This window comes from Beta vulgaris, chromosome 4 (genome assembly GCF_026745355.1).
Source record: "Beta vulgaris subsp. vulgaris cultivar EL10 chromosome 4, EL10.2, whole genome shotgun sequence".
In the NCBI taxonomy this organism is placed as follows: Eukaryota; Viridiplantae; Streptophyta; class Magnoliopsida; order Caryophyllales; family Amaranthaceae; genus Beta; species Beta vulgaris.
In genome coordinates, this window is record NC_079205.1 from 15,410,647 (window position 1) to 15,425,953 (window position 15,307).

A 15,307-nucleotide genomic window follows, 5' to 3' on the forward strand; every position below is an offset into this window, starting at 1 on the left:
CTTTTGGGGAGTACTAGTTCAGGGGTCCGGATTCTCAAGACTAAAGTAGAGTTGAATCCTGATCACATATTATAAAATCAAGGGTTCATGATGAGTGGGAAAGGAAAAGATATGGGCAGGATATTCGAGGGGAAATAGGGGGGATTTTTGAGAAAGAAAATACAAAGCTTTGATTTCTTAATTACCAACTGATATTTAACGAATTCTATCGTGTAGAGTTATTTTGAAACTCTAGAGGATCTCAACACAGTTCGGGGTGTCCGAAGGCACGGGTCCTTAAAAGTATGTGTTTTTGAAATAAATTATCCCAATTTTTGTTTATATTTTTAAATAATTCCACCTTAAATTGTTCAAGTATAAATGTCCCAATATCTAAGTTGGATCGGGCTAAAATTTGTTAATCAGGTCATTTTCAGATTGGGTCAAATTTCAGTGTAAATTTTCTGATTTAGGTTGTCCTTGGTCCGTCATTTTTGCCCAAAACCTGCTAATTTTCGAGCTGGTCGAACCTATGTTGATCACTCTAATATAAAACAATTTAGAAAAATTCTTTCTAGTTGTGAATAGTGTCAATATTCCAAATGAATAAAATATAAAAAAAAAACAAATGAGGTACATGAGTTAGTGTTGTGAAAAAATCCGGAAAAATTAGATATCCAAATTTTCAATACGATATACACTTCAATTATTCGAATTTTTTAGAAATACGATTCAGATTTTTTTATTCTATTAGGGGCGTATTATATGGTTACTATGCTATCATGTATGTCTTTTTTCCACTCCATAAAAAATAGATTTTTACAATATATAGAGACAATTTTGACCTCTACTTGTATGAGTTGCCATAATGATTCTCTTCACGTTACGACCTTTACCACATTGATAAGAGATCAAAGAAAGCAATATTTAAGCAATACTTCCTTCATTTTTAAAGAAAAATAAATAGTTTTTCCTCTTTTAAAATTGTACCATGTATATTAACTTTAAATTTTCCATTATTAACATTTCGGGTATAACTGAAAAAAAGAAGGTAGTATATAAATTTGTATGTATTTGACAAATGAGAATATAAATAACAATCAAGACTAACAAATTAATTCCAAGAGGAACAAATGTCAAAAAGAAAATTTGAAAGAGTGTTGATATCGATCACTCCTAATTCCAAAAGGAACAAATGTCAAAGAGAGAGCTTGAAGAGTGTCCATATCACTCCTAAGCTGTTGGTTTGTTTGTGGCAAACCAAATTCCAAAGCAGAGAAATTTGTTTGGATGGGGTAACTCCCTCTTATAATATTGTTAGGATTTAGAGCACTAGCCATGAGTTGGTTTTTTTTTTGGTCTAGAAAAAGTAAAGTTAGCTTTACTTGGTTGAGTCCGTTTTTGGAGAGACGGTCTCACGTTAGTGTTTACGTAAGACCGTTGATGTCATGCTGACATCACGCACGTGCAATAAACCAGCACTAGAATAGTTAAGCGCTTGCACTTATTCGTTATGCTAGCCTTAAATTGCTTCTGGATGAATTAGTTAAGTACTAAAGTATATTAGTTAAGCGCTTGAGTATATTGGTTATATCATATATTCTAGATTAAAATGCATTTTATTGGCCCGAACTTCAGTATCACACATAAACATTCTCTCTTTTTTCTCTAATCCATCGAGACACCCTAAAACCTGTATTGTTATTTTCCTCCTCCATTCTTTACATATAACCTGCATTGGATGTTTAATTTGGATGTAAGTAAAATATAGAGCACACGAGTTTGCAATGACAATGTCCTCATACACTTACTTTGTTTTTTCACCTGATAAGATGTTTATCATATTTGAAGTAAAAGAAGAGTTTGACACATATTCATCACAAACGGTAATACATACTGCCCATTGTTAGATGATAACTTGCACTTACAAAAACTTTGAAGAAACAGATCAGATCACTTTTGGTACCGAAAACTTAACTTTTGCATTTGAAAACTAATACTTAAATGTTATTAGTTATTAATTTATTCGTAATAGTTAAATAATATGAAGTAATAGTTATGCTGCTAGGATTGTTGTATTTTCATGCCTTGAGAATCATGCACATGCGCTCAATCACAAAAATACTACATAAGTATATGTGCAAAAGGTGGATTAGATATGTAAAGAGCAAAGTGTGGAAAAGAGAAATGAATAGATAAACCAATGTAACCCCATGGCGATATGAAATCGCGAGAAAATTAGTTCTACAATTCATTCTCAAAATTCAAGATAATGAAGATGTAAGAAAGGTACTCCAAGAAGTCTACGAAAATAATACTGCAATTATAAACAAAGTCTTAACTGCAAATAGTAGAAGAACGATGCTCATCAAGTACAACTACATTGGTTATTTTTTACCCGAATGTTTCAAAAACAAAGAGAGGAAGTGCAAGAAGAAAAGTCATTTTGAGAAGACTAAAAAACAATCCCAAGAACCAAACTGATATTGGTACAATAATTACGCCAAATGTTAGGTTGTTTTAAGTTATTTTTTCAGATTGTTTTTTGTATTTGACATTTTAAATTTGTAAAAAAGTTGTTTCTTCATTTATATTAGAAACCAAACTAATGCTCAATTAATCTTAACTAATTATAGAACAACACTAACTAATGTATTGAATATGTTAACTAAAAAACAATGGAAGTCTACATAAAGATTATCATCTCTAAATTATTGTGCTAAAATACTTAACTAATTCGCCAAAATATTATTGTGAGAATTTGTGAGACGCGGTCCGTTTTCTAAAAATGTATATCTCTTGGGCTGGTCAGGTCTCACGTTAAGACTAACGTGTGACCGTCTTTTTTAAGACTTTGTGTACTTGGTTTTACTATTGGGACAATTGATTTTTGAGGTTGTTGGTCTGGACAGTCAAATCCATGCACCTCGGATGGCGTGCATAGAACAAATAGATTTTGGCCGCATGGCGAAGAAACTGGGCGAATTAAATTAGCTAGCCCAAGTGTAAATTCCCGCTCAATTTTCACCTGCTTATATAACATAATACTTATAGCGAAAGCCCGAAATAATCAGACGAGCTATTACTTGGAATCCGCTTAAGCCTAAGCTTAAGGTTAAGAGCAAAATATCTTGAAATACATCTATATAACATTTGAAAAGTCCATCACAAAAATTCAATTCAAACGTTACAACTCCAAATGAAAATCATACATCAACACTACTTCTCAAAGTACAACCTTCCATACAAAAGTATAATGCAAACAGACACTTTAAAAGGTACAACCAATCATCCCCTTGCAGAAGAACAACTTCAACAAACACCTGTAAGGTCACAATCAACTGCCTCCACCAGGATAGGTTCAAAGCACAAAACATAAGTCAGCAAATTTGAGTACACAAGTACGATTTTAGGAACTTATTATGGTGGCTGGAACTAGATTTTCTTTCACAATTACTATATTTTGAAAGATCCCTTCTCAAAAGAAAATAACATGCAACTCATCAGGGAACCTGTTTAAGTTACATCAAGTACTTGCATTCTCATTGCTTCCTTTAATACCACTATGGTTCTCTCTATTATATCTACATTATTATTATTAATCATCATCATTCTAGTCTTATGGGGAAAGTGAACACGATTAGAGATGGGTCACTACGACCAATTGTCTCTAAATCTTGAGGGTCGTCACCCTCCTATTTACCATATACTTGCAAGACTTTTAGGACATGTCCCTAGCAGCTATTAAACACCACGCTCGCCTGCAATTTATAACTTAATAACAGCAGCTACAAGACTTCACGCTCGCCTGCAATTGATGTTCATCACCGTTCACAGCTACTTTCCTTTCTTTTAAGTGATCACGCAAGCAAATTGATATATTAATTCCTCTTAATTGTTACTAATTAAGTCGTTATTTGGAATAACTCGTTAGAAATGGATCTAGATTCTTGAGCAAAGAGTTTTATAAGTTAACTTGTAACACACCGTAATTTTCACCCTTTATTTTTGACGTTTGTTTACATTAAAATGATTTTTTTTCGTAAAATAAAATAAATTATTATTGAAACTATTTTTAAGGTGTATAATTTTTAAATTGTGGTATTGTGTTGTTGGGATTATTAATTTAAAGTGTGTATATTTACTTAGGTATTTTATGTAGTAATAATGATTTATGCACATTTAGTATTGCAAATTAATTTTGTAATGCTATTTTATATATTTTGGACTGGTAACATAACGAAACTTAAGTCCGTCACTTAAGATAGGGTGACCGATTCTAGTGTGTTCTATAGCATTCTAGTGCATTCTAGTTTATCTTACCAATGATTTTGTAACGTTTAATCCGCCCAAAGATTGCCTCTTCTTTTACCACCATTAACCCCTATTAACCCACCTAAATGCACACTTAAACCTTTGCTTAATGAAATGAATAATCATATTCTTTTACTACACTTTAATTAATTATGTACTTTTTATTGAATTAATGAGTTTTTGGTTAAATTAATATTGTTCATTCAATGGCGTCAGACGCACCCAGATGCGTCAGACGCACCCAAATGCGTCAAACGCAAGGTGATTTGTGCGTCAGACGCATAGGTTGGTGCGGAACGCAAGCTCCTGCGCCGAGCGTAAAAGTGTTATTTTGTTGTATGAATTTTCGTATGTACTTGAACGTATGCTTTACATGTAATTGGTGATTTATCATGTTGGGATGAAATTTTGTTTGATGTTATTTGGTGTTGTATAACTCTTCTTATATCATTATTACTTGTGCTTAAATGTGTACAAAGGTATTTGTTGTTTTAATTGATCATTGTAAGCTTGTGGGTTTACTTCTTTAAGTAATTATGAAGAGATATCTATAGATTAATTGTGGGTATAAGACCGGGTGGCATCCCTTTGATGAATATTATTGAGATGAATGATACTTTTATGATATTTATGATTTTATTTGAGAAAAGAACATCCGGTGTAATAGATGTAGTCCCCGATGAATAACATGCTAACCACCTAGGTTGCGATATAGGGTAAACCTCGATTAATTGTTATCGTCCGAGAGGACAGGGGGTGCTGCGTGTACTATCCTGTATTGGAAGTTTGGTCATTATTAGACATAGACACTGGGGAACGTAAGCCCATAGACTGACATGGATATTACGATCTGACAAAACTTATGAAGTGGGTTGCGATTTACTGGCGTTCGATTTATGGCGCAATGACTTGTTCAAAATATACTTTTACTTTTATCTAAGTATTTTTGAGTGGGGAACGTAAGCCATAGACTGACATGGATATTACGATATGGTAAAACTTATGAAGTGGGTTGCAATTTACTGGCCTTCAATTTATGGCGCAATGACTTGTTCAAAATATACTTTTACTTTTATCTAAGTATTTTTGAGTGAGTTTATTATTTTATCCAATTTTTTTTATTTACTATTCATTTGCATTACTTGGATGTGGATGCATATTATAGTAAACTTGACTTTTTCTTTCCTTCCTCGCTAATCTATGTCTGGAATACACTTTGATTTCTTTTGTTCTGTGAGAACTGTTAGTTACTCCCCATTGATTGTACATGTTTGGTTTACATTTTTCAGGTTCTTTTGATTGGATTCTTCTTAGGTTTTGGTCTCGAGTTGAGATGTGAGCATTAAATGTTATATATTTTAGGGCTAGACTTTTTAGTTACTTTAAGAGTTAGTTTTCTCTTTTGGATATTAAACTAATTAATTTAGGAAATTTTCCTTGGCGTAATTCTCAAATTATCCCCCACATTTGGGAAATTCCTCAGATACCCCTGAGGTTTGTGTTTGGGCTCAAGATACCCTTACTATGGACGGAACCCTAAAACCGTTAGGTTCCCCATCTCTCTCCCCAACTTTCTCTCTCATCCCATTCCACCCACTGCCAAACCCCCTCTCCCACTCCGGCGCCAGCCACCCTACCCCATCTCTTCCACATTTCCAATTCCCTCACCCTCGGCGTTGGTGCCGGCCAGAACATCAGCTTTGTGTGATTTCGAGGGCCGTTTTAAGGGTTTGGGGCGGCGTATCTGGGTGGGGAAGGGGAGGAGGTCGACTCACAATGGGAGATAGGGAAAGGGGGCCATTTTCGATAGAGGAAAAGGGGGGAGGGGGTGGTGTCGGGGTGGAGTGGGGTGGGGGAATCGAGAATGGGGAAAGGGAGGGCTAGGGTGGGGTGTCGATGGTGGGGGGAAAAGGAGAGGGTGGGGTCACCGGGGGTGCTGCTGTTTTGGCCGACGAAGGGAGGGGGTAGTGTAGTCGCTGGCGCCGGAGTGGGTGGTGGTCGCCGGCTGTTGGCCGCTGGCTGGGGAAGGGGTGTTGGCAGTGGGTGGGGGAATAGGAAGAGAGAGAAAATTGGGAGAGATAGAGGGAAAACCTAACGACGTTAGGGTACCATCCATAGTAAGGGTATCTTGAGCCCAAACACAAACCTCGGGGATCTGAGGAATTCTCCAAATATGGGGGTAATTTGGAAATTACGCCAAACTTCAAGGGTACTTGAGAAAATTTCCCATTAATTTATATTCTTTATATTATTTTTTTATATTGATTTTATCACTTAGTTATTCAAACGCATTTAGTACAATGTCGAAAATATTGTCTTCTGAGAATGTCACTATTACAAGAAATGCGTCGTATGGTGAAACGGAAATTGCGGTCACATATTTCACTTTAATAAAAAATGAATTATACCAAGAGCAAGATCTTTTCGAGTAGATTGATTTTGACTACTTCCACATGCAATTCGGATAAGAAACGAAGGATATATGATGCAAACAAAATAAGGATGCAGAAATGGCCGAAAATGCGAAAGAGAGAAAAAGAGGAGTTGTTATGCACAAATTTCCTGCTTGTTTCTAGCATTAGGAAGGTGGTTAAACTGCAGTAAAAGAATATGATTATTCACCTCATTAAGCAAATGTTTAATATATAAAAAAATATTTTTACATTTAGACAGAGTAACAATGATCATATATGTATGTTTTATTGAATTAATGAATTTTTGGTTATATTAATATTGTTCATTCAATGGCGTCAGACGCACCCAGATTCGTCAGACGCAAGGCGGTTTGTGCGTTAGACACACAGGTTGGCACGGAATGCAAGCTCCTGCTCCGAGCACAAAAGTGTTATGTATTCTTTTGTATGAATTTTCATATGTACTTGAATGTATGCTTTTACATGTAATTGGTGATCTATCATGTTGGGATGAAATTTTGTTTGATGTTATTTTGTGTTGTATAACTCTTCTTATATCATTACTTGTGCTTAAATGTGTATAAAGGTATTTGTTGTTTTAATTGATCATTGTAAGCTTGTGGGTTTACTTCTTTAAGTAATTTTGTGAAGAGATATATATTGATTAATTGCGTGTATAAGGTCGGTGACATTCCTTTGATGAATATTATTGAGATGAATGATACTTTTACGAGATTTATGATTTTATTTGAGAAAAGAACATCCGGTGTAATAGATGTAGTCCTCGATGAATAACATGCTAACCACCTAGGTTGCGATCTAGGGGTAAACCCCGGTTAATTGTTATCGTCCAAGAGGACAGGGGGTAGTGCGTGTACTATCCTGCATTGGAAGTTTGGTCATTATTAGATATAGGCGGGGGCAGGGGCGGGGGGGGGGGGGGGGGGACATAAGCTCATAGACTGACCTGGAGATTGCAATATGACAAAACTTAGGAAGTGGGTTGTTTCTTTGAAGTAAACTGATGACCCACATACACCTTCTTAGCTTTTTCTTCATGTCAAAATCTGGTTTTAATGGACTTGTATGAGGTCTAAATCCCACCCTTTTAATTATCCTCCACAATATTGTGTAATGCAAATCAAGTGTTTGAGCTAATACTCTTAAACTTGTCCTTTGACATAAAGGTACAGAGGAAACCTGATGAAGAGTGACCTTTGCCTTCCGTCTTCCACATTTGTGTTTGTTGGTTCTGACATTGATGGGCTGCCCTTGAGCTACTTGATTCATGGCTGTTTTCCAGATGCTATAAATGGTCCTTGTGGTGACATTGAACTTCTGTGCAGCTTTCTTCTTCTCCCCCCATGGAAGATTTCCAACCACTGTCTGACTTAGAAGCCATTCAGCTATGATTTGGCATTTTTCATTGCTGAGCCTAAGCCCGTGATGTGGCTGTTGAACAGATACTACAAGGGCAGATGCTTCACCTTCTACACTTTCATCAAGCTCTGAGGCCTCTAATGGCAATGATGCCATTTTTTTTTTTAAAAAAAAACTTTTTGTTTTTTTTCTAAGTCAGCAAGTGGTAGGGGATGAGTTGAGGGGGTATATGTAGTTAAGATATCTGAAATTTTAAGTTTGGAGGGAAACTTATAGTTTATGAAATTTCATTACTTTTGCCTCCTTTATTTTTGCCTCAATTTTAAACCCGTGTAAAGCTGTCTATGTGCAATAAAGTACTCCTCCTTTTTGGATTTATAATATTTAATTATAAAGGACCCACTTGCATTGTAGTACTACTTTTGTCTTGTTAAATTATTTAATAAATCAGATTCCAACCCATGTGCAAGAATCTTTCCTTTCCTTAATATTTGTGCGAGATTCTAAGTAGGAAGGATAAAAAAACAGAGGGAGTATTTTTGAGATGATTTATTTTATCCAATTTATTTGTTATTTACTATTCATTTGCGTTACTTGGATGTGGATGCATATTGTAGTAAACTTGACTTTATTCTTTCCTTCCTTACTAATATATGTCTGGAATAGACTTTGATTTCTTTTGTTGTAGGAGAACTCTAGTTACTCCCACTGATTGTTGATATTTGTTGTATATTTTTGCAGGCTATGTTGATGGGAATCTTCTTTGGTTTTGGTCTCGGGTTGAGATGTGAGCATTAAAATGTTAGATGTTTTAGGCCTAGACTTTTAGTTAGTTTTCTCTTTTGGATATTAATCTAATTAATTTAATTTATTTGTACTATTTTTTTATATTGGTTTTATATTCACCTCATAAAAATAATATTCACGAATATATTACTAGCAATCACAAAAACGCAGAAATAGAGAATTTAATTATTTAAACTCGAAAACAGTAAGCCAAAATTATTGTAAGGCATGAAAATCATACTACACACATAACATGTTTCAATGAAAATATTTTCGATAATTATCAAACTCATTCACTAGTTATTTAATAATTAAACTATAAACACACAAATTACCAATTTAATTAATAAAATAAAAAAATTCAAATAAAAATTATTTTCTGCACATAATATACACACATCATACATTATAATGAATACTCACATAAATTTTCATCAATTATTTAATATAAAAATTAATTAAAACAATTTCCTGACGAAATAATCTACTACCACAATATACTCTAATGTCTAGTGTTCTAAAATGGCTACTAGTTACCTTGATTTTGGTGAAAAATAAAACTAGAACAATAGAGGAAAAAGAGAATAACGTTGCTCCCGAAAACTCCAAGAAAACCGGTTGACTTGTCTTTTAGAAATGGAAACTGCAGTCAAGTATTTCACTTTCTTCAAAAACAAATTATACCATAAGCAAGATCTTTCCTAGTAGATGTATTTTGGCTACTCAAACATCCAATTCGAATAAGAAACGAAGGAGATATGATGCAAACAAAATAGGGATGCAATAATGATCGAAAATGCAAAAGGGAGAAGAAAATGAGTTGTTATGCATTCCTTATTTGTTTCCAGCATTATGGATGGGGTTAAAGTGCAGGAAAAGAATGTGATTATTCACCTATATTAAGTAAATATTTAAGTGTGTATTAAGATGGGTTAATGAGGGTTAATGGTGGTAAATGAAGAGGCAAACTTTGGGTGGATTTAACGTTACAAAACTATTGCTAAGATAAACTAGAATGCACTAGAAGGATTAGAACATACTAGAATCCGACCCCCTATCTTAAGTGATGGACTTAAGTTTCATTAAGTTACCGGTCCAAAATTTATAAAGAACCATTATAAAAATAATTCGCAATATTAAACGTGCATAAATCATTATAACTAAATAAAATACTTAAATAAATATACACACTTCAAATTTATAATCCCAATAACACAATACCACAATTAAACAATTATACACGTTAAAATAGTTTCAATAATAGATTATTTTATCGAAAAAATATCATTCTAATGTAAACAAACGCCTAAAATAAAGGGTGAAAATTACAGGGTGTTACACTTCCACAGGGTTTATCACGAAAGTATTTATAAGGAAACTTTAATTAGAATTAAATAAAATTTTTTTAAAAAATATATGGATTTCTTATACATCATAAAGATTAAAGTATTTATTTTTATAAATATAAGTCATTTGATTATTACTCTTAGAGTTTTAAAAGTTAAGTGAGGAAACTATATATTATTATTTGATATTAGAAACTATGGCTTGATAAGTAAAAATTTAAGAACATATGGTTGTAGTAATACTTGAATAGAGGTTTGTCAAATAAACTTGAACATTTGGTTGTAGTTAAACTTGGAGAGCGGTTTATCAAATTAATACTCCTTGAACATATCTTTCATTACAAACTTATTTTTCAGTAAACTTCTAATCAACAATCAATCAGGTTCAAAAAATATTGTAGGAAGTAATTAAATAATTAATTGATAAAAGGAACTTGTTACTCTTTTACCCAATTGTAGTTTAACCTTTAAATCATTCAAAATCATAATTTCATCCTTAAAATACTGTCAGAAATATTTCTTGGAAAATCGAAACTGTCCCGTAAAAATGCAATTTTTCAACAAATGTTAAAATGACCATAACTTCCTCATATGAAACCCAAATTGGACAATTATGGTGCATATCTTGACTAGAATTTTAATATGAACAACTTTTTTGTGTAGCATTTTGGCTAAAAATGCCTAGAAAATGTTGAAAACATGTCTTAATAAAACTGGTCCACATCCTAGGAGAAGGTAGAAGTTTATGTTTCAACTTTTAATCTACCTCACATGCACTTGGGGTCTCACATCAAAAAGAACTTATCAATATTTTGATGGATTTTTGATGGAAATGATCTCACCTTTGAGCGATCCTCCCAAAACAATCCCACCTTTTATAAATTTGGGAATAACCCCACCTTTAGGATGTGTCTGTTCAAAATGGAACCTTACTTGTTGGTAACCTACATATGTAGGTTTTCTCTTTTCTTCCTCCTCTACTTCTTCGCCTCCACAACTACCACCACCTAGCCACCCCTCCCCTGCAATCTCCACCCCTTGCTAGCCCCACCACCCCACCCCTGCAGACACAAGTCTAGAAAATCACTCGTCGTAGACTCATAGTTTGTTTATTGGCCAAAATCCATGCCATATCCCATAATCCATATAGTGGCACAAAAGCGCAAAATGACTTAAACAATCTTCCAATCTCCTAGCATTCACAAACAGCTTCCCTCGAATAGAAGGAGCGAGATTTCAACTTTTCCACTTAAATTAATTTTTATCCTGGGTGATACTCCCCGAATTATTTACCAAAGTGTATTGAAAGTCTCCAAAATAGAAATAGTATCTTGTCTTTAAATGATTTTTTCCCTCACAAAGACCAAGATGAGTATTGTAGCGCAGTTGGTTAGTGCATTAGCATATCAAATGAGAGGTCATGGATTTGAGTCTTGAAACACACATTTTAATTGCTTAATATCTCATTTGATTGTGTGTGGGGGGGGGGGGGGGGAGGACATGTGGCAGCATGACATTTGTTTGTCTTGAATTTTAGATATATATATATATATATATATATATATATATATATATATATATATATATATATATATATATTATCTCTTAGATGGGAGGAATCTCCAATGAAATGTAGAGATAAGGTAAAGATTAGGGTCGAGACAGAATCTTGGGTTGGTTCACCATTCTGGTTGAGAATGGGAACCCCATCTTCTGTTGTTTGGATAGCATTTAAAATGTCCAGTTGCTGTTGTTTGGTGAGATAGAAATCCCACCATCCCTTTAACTGGCCAGAGAAGCCTGCAATTAACAGTTCTGCAACCGTTTTATCTGACGTACCAGATTGGGTTTTATAAGCATTTGAAGCCATGGTCATCTGTTGTAAAAGGTTTAAAATCTGGTGTTCACTCATGCCATCTTTGTTCCATTCATAAATGGAAGATGCGTTATATTTTGGTTGAACAATTGTGTTAGGCTGACTTCCAACCTGGAATTCACTAGATCTTATAGGAATAACATCAAGAGGACCAGAATTTTGCCAAGAGAGCTTAGCTATTTCAGGTGTTTTATATATATATATATATATATATATATATATATATATATATATATATATATATAGACTAGTTGTTGGACCCGGACGAATCCCCGTGTCATTGCGTATAATTTGTTTATTGTTTTTTAATGAAATTAATTGAATTACATGCCCTTGTATCAGCATATGCATTTATATCACACGTGATTACCTCAAATACTTCAACTTTCAATTAGTATTGAGTACCGGGGTCATAATAAATTAATTATTATATCATTCACTTTTCGCAGAATGGGTCACTCTCTTTTAAGTCAAAATGAGTCTTTTTTAAACAAAAAATCATTATTTACCTTAAATGAGTCACTTGTATATAAGTAAAAGTGGCCTATTTAGGACAAAAAGTTACCCAGGTCTAAAAGACAACTTTTTGAATTATATAAATCATTCCTATATAAGTTTATAAGTGTCAATATATCTAAGACAAATAATTATCTGTTGCATAAACTCATTACATTAATGGATTGGTCCTTCAAATAGTTGATTCAATACGACAAAGTTTGTAATATCATTTATCAAGTCATAAAGACACGTTCCATTTTCATTCCTGTCTATAGTTGATTGAAATTAACTACAATGTATTTTTCTCAATTTTCTCCTTCAAATAGGTAATACCGTGTTTATTATTTAGTAAAAGGCTAGCATAAATTAAGGTTGGGGGGGAGCACATTGGAATTTTTTATAATGCAACAAAGTTGATTTGATATCTTATTATCACTATTATGGTAAACAGAAATTTGATTGGTAATATAACTTGTAACACGAGGATATATTTATATATTACACATTTACTTGATAGGTCAATTAATGTAGGAGTCGAATTTGTGTGTCAACTTAAGAAGCATAATTACTTCTAGTTACACTGTTACAATAAAAAAATCAATATCAACTTGTAGATTAGGTGGTCAGTGTATTTATATCTCAAAGGAGAGGTTGCGTGTTTGAATCTTAACTCACACATTTTTATTATTTAATTTCTCTCTATTACTTGAAATTGGGAGAACATGTGATATCATGACATTTGTTTGCTTTGGGTTATATATATATATATATATATATATATATATATATAGAATTGAGTTCAGGTGAGAATAGTGTTTTACATGAGAAGTGAGAAGAAATCTGGTACGTTAGATGAGCGAAATCCAAAGGTCAGCGTTATATCCTGACTCCTCAACCCTTGTTCATAACTTCATCTCTCTCACGCACATTCCCCTTTCCCCCTTCTCTCTCCTCGATACCAGATCGCACCCCTTCTCCTAAAAACCTTCTAAGCTTCAGTGGTGGATGAAGAGGGAGGATGCATCGCTGTGAAAAGAAATAAGATGGAAGAAAGGTTACAAGAGGATTCAAAATTACACTTGGTAAGTTCTTCATCTTTATAACTTTATTCATCCATTTATTACCTTTGAATTTCAGAATTGAAAACCCTAGCTTTGATATCTTATTAAATCTTCTCAAAACAAACACATTTATAATATAATGAAATCATCTCTAATGAATAATTCTTACTTTCAGGCGTATTTGTTGCCAAAATTCTGGTTAGGTTTTAGTTTTCATTGGATTTGTGTTTTCAGGAAATTCTGCTTCAATTTTTTTGTCGATTTTGTTGCCAAAAATTTAGATATAGTTCTAGAATTGCAGTTTTTTCTTCCATTAAGTTTTTTTTTTGAGTTTAAAATTTGGAATTGTTTGAGGTGAAATATGTAGACTGGATTTTCTACCGTTGTTATTTGCGATTGATATGAAATCAGCAATTGTTGATTGATAAATGAAGATTTTGTTGATTAATTGTTGCGATTTTTTTTCTCACAACCTATGTTGTTGATTTTGTGATTGAATCCTGACATTTTAATAAAATGAACTGAAATTCTGACATAACAATGTGGAAGCAAAAAACTACAATGTATTAAACGTAGTCATTTTTTTTGTTTACCACATTGTTATGTAATTGGAGATGGTTTTGGTTGACATTTTGAGCTGTTCACTTGATCAACAAAATGAACCGAAATTCAATCATAGAGCACCTAAGTTCCTTTAGAGTAGATTTTTAGTTATTCTATTGGCACTTAGTTGTATGGTACAATAGTATGGTCTTGGTTTGATTTCATAAAAGTCACTTACTCACTGTGATTTTCTACTATCTTTAGAGGAATATGCTGAAATGAGCAGAGATGATGAAGACGATGATGATGAAGGTGATAAAGATAATATCAAGGTCTCTTGACAAGTGTAGTTTTGATATCAATTTATGAGTGGCTATTCACTAGTTAAATATTTTGACAATGTTACTGCTATTGATAAATTAGAGTTTTACTCTACCTTTATTTGTCTTTTTTTTTGTCTAAGAAGTATGAGCTAAATGGGAACATGACAGATCGTGCGAGGCTGGATTTATATATTCCCGTCCTTTTTAATGTGATTGCCACAAATTTATATAAGGTGTTCTATGAGTACGTACAATATAACTTTATATCATGTTTGAATACTTTGAAACCTATTAGCTCAAATGGAAGAGCATTGTGCCATTCACAAGATGTGGGTTCGATTCCCACATAGGTTATGAAATGATATGTTATTTAGAACCATAAACATAAAGTAGAAGAATTAAGTATAATAACACTCATGTACATAACTAAAACTGGAAATTGTCACTATCTCAAACTAGCGTCATATTTTTGTTTACCGCATTGTTATGTCAGGATTAAGAGAAAAATACATCCTAAAAGTTCCACAAGACCATGTGATTAAGAAGTGCTTGGAGCATATTAAATAATAAGAGATCCCGTGCAGGATTCGAACCCACATTTTTGTGTATTTGCATACACAATACTCTACCAATTGAGCTAACAGGCTATCAAATTGCAAGTGTAATTCCAATACCGACCAACACCCTTAAGTCAAGCCAATTATCATAACTTATAGACTATGTAAAGTAATGACATGTTGCCTTACTCTAGTGATACATTGATATAACTCTAATTAGTATACCTCCC

General features: G+C 33.4%; 1 long non-coding RNA gene across 1 annotated transcript; it reads left to right on the forward strand.

Annotated features, from left to right (window-relative positions):
- Positions 1-13,438: 13,438 nt before the first annotated feature.
- On the forward strand, positions 13,439-14,752 carry LOC125496349 (uncharacterized). Its single transcript, XR_007273017.2, has 2 exons — positions 13,439-13,675; positions 14,462-14,752. It is a non-coding gene; the product is annotated as an uncharacterized LOC125496349 (long non-coding RNA).
- The last annotated feature ends 555 nt before the right edge of the window (positions 14,753-15,307 follow it).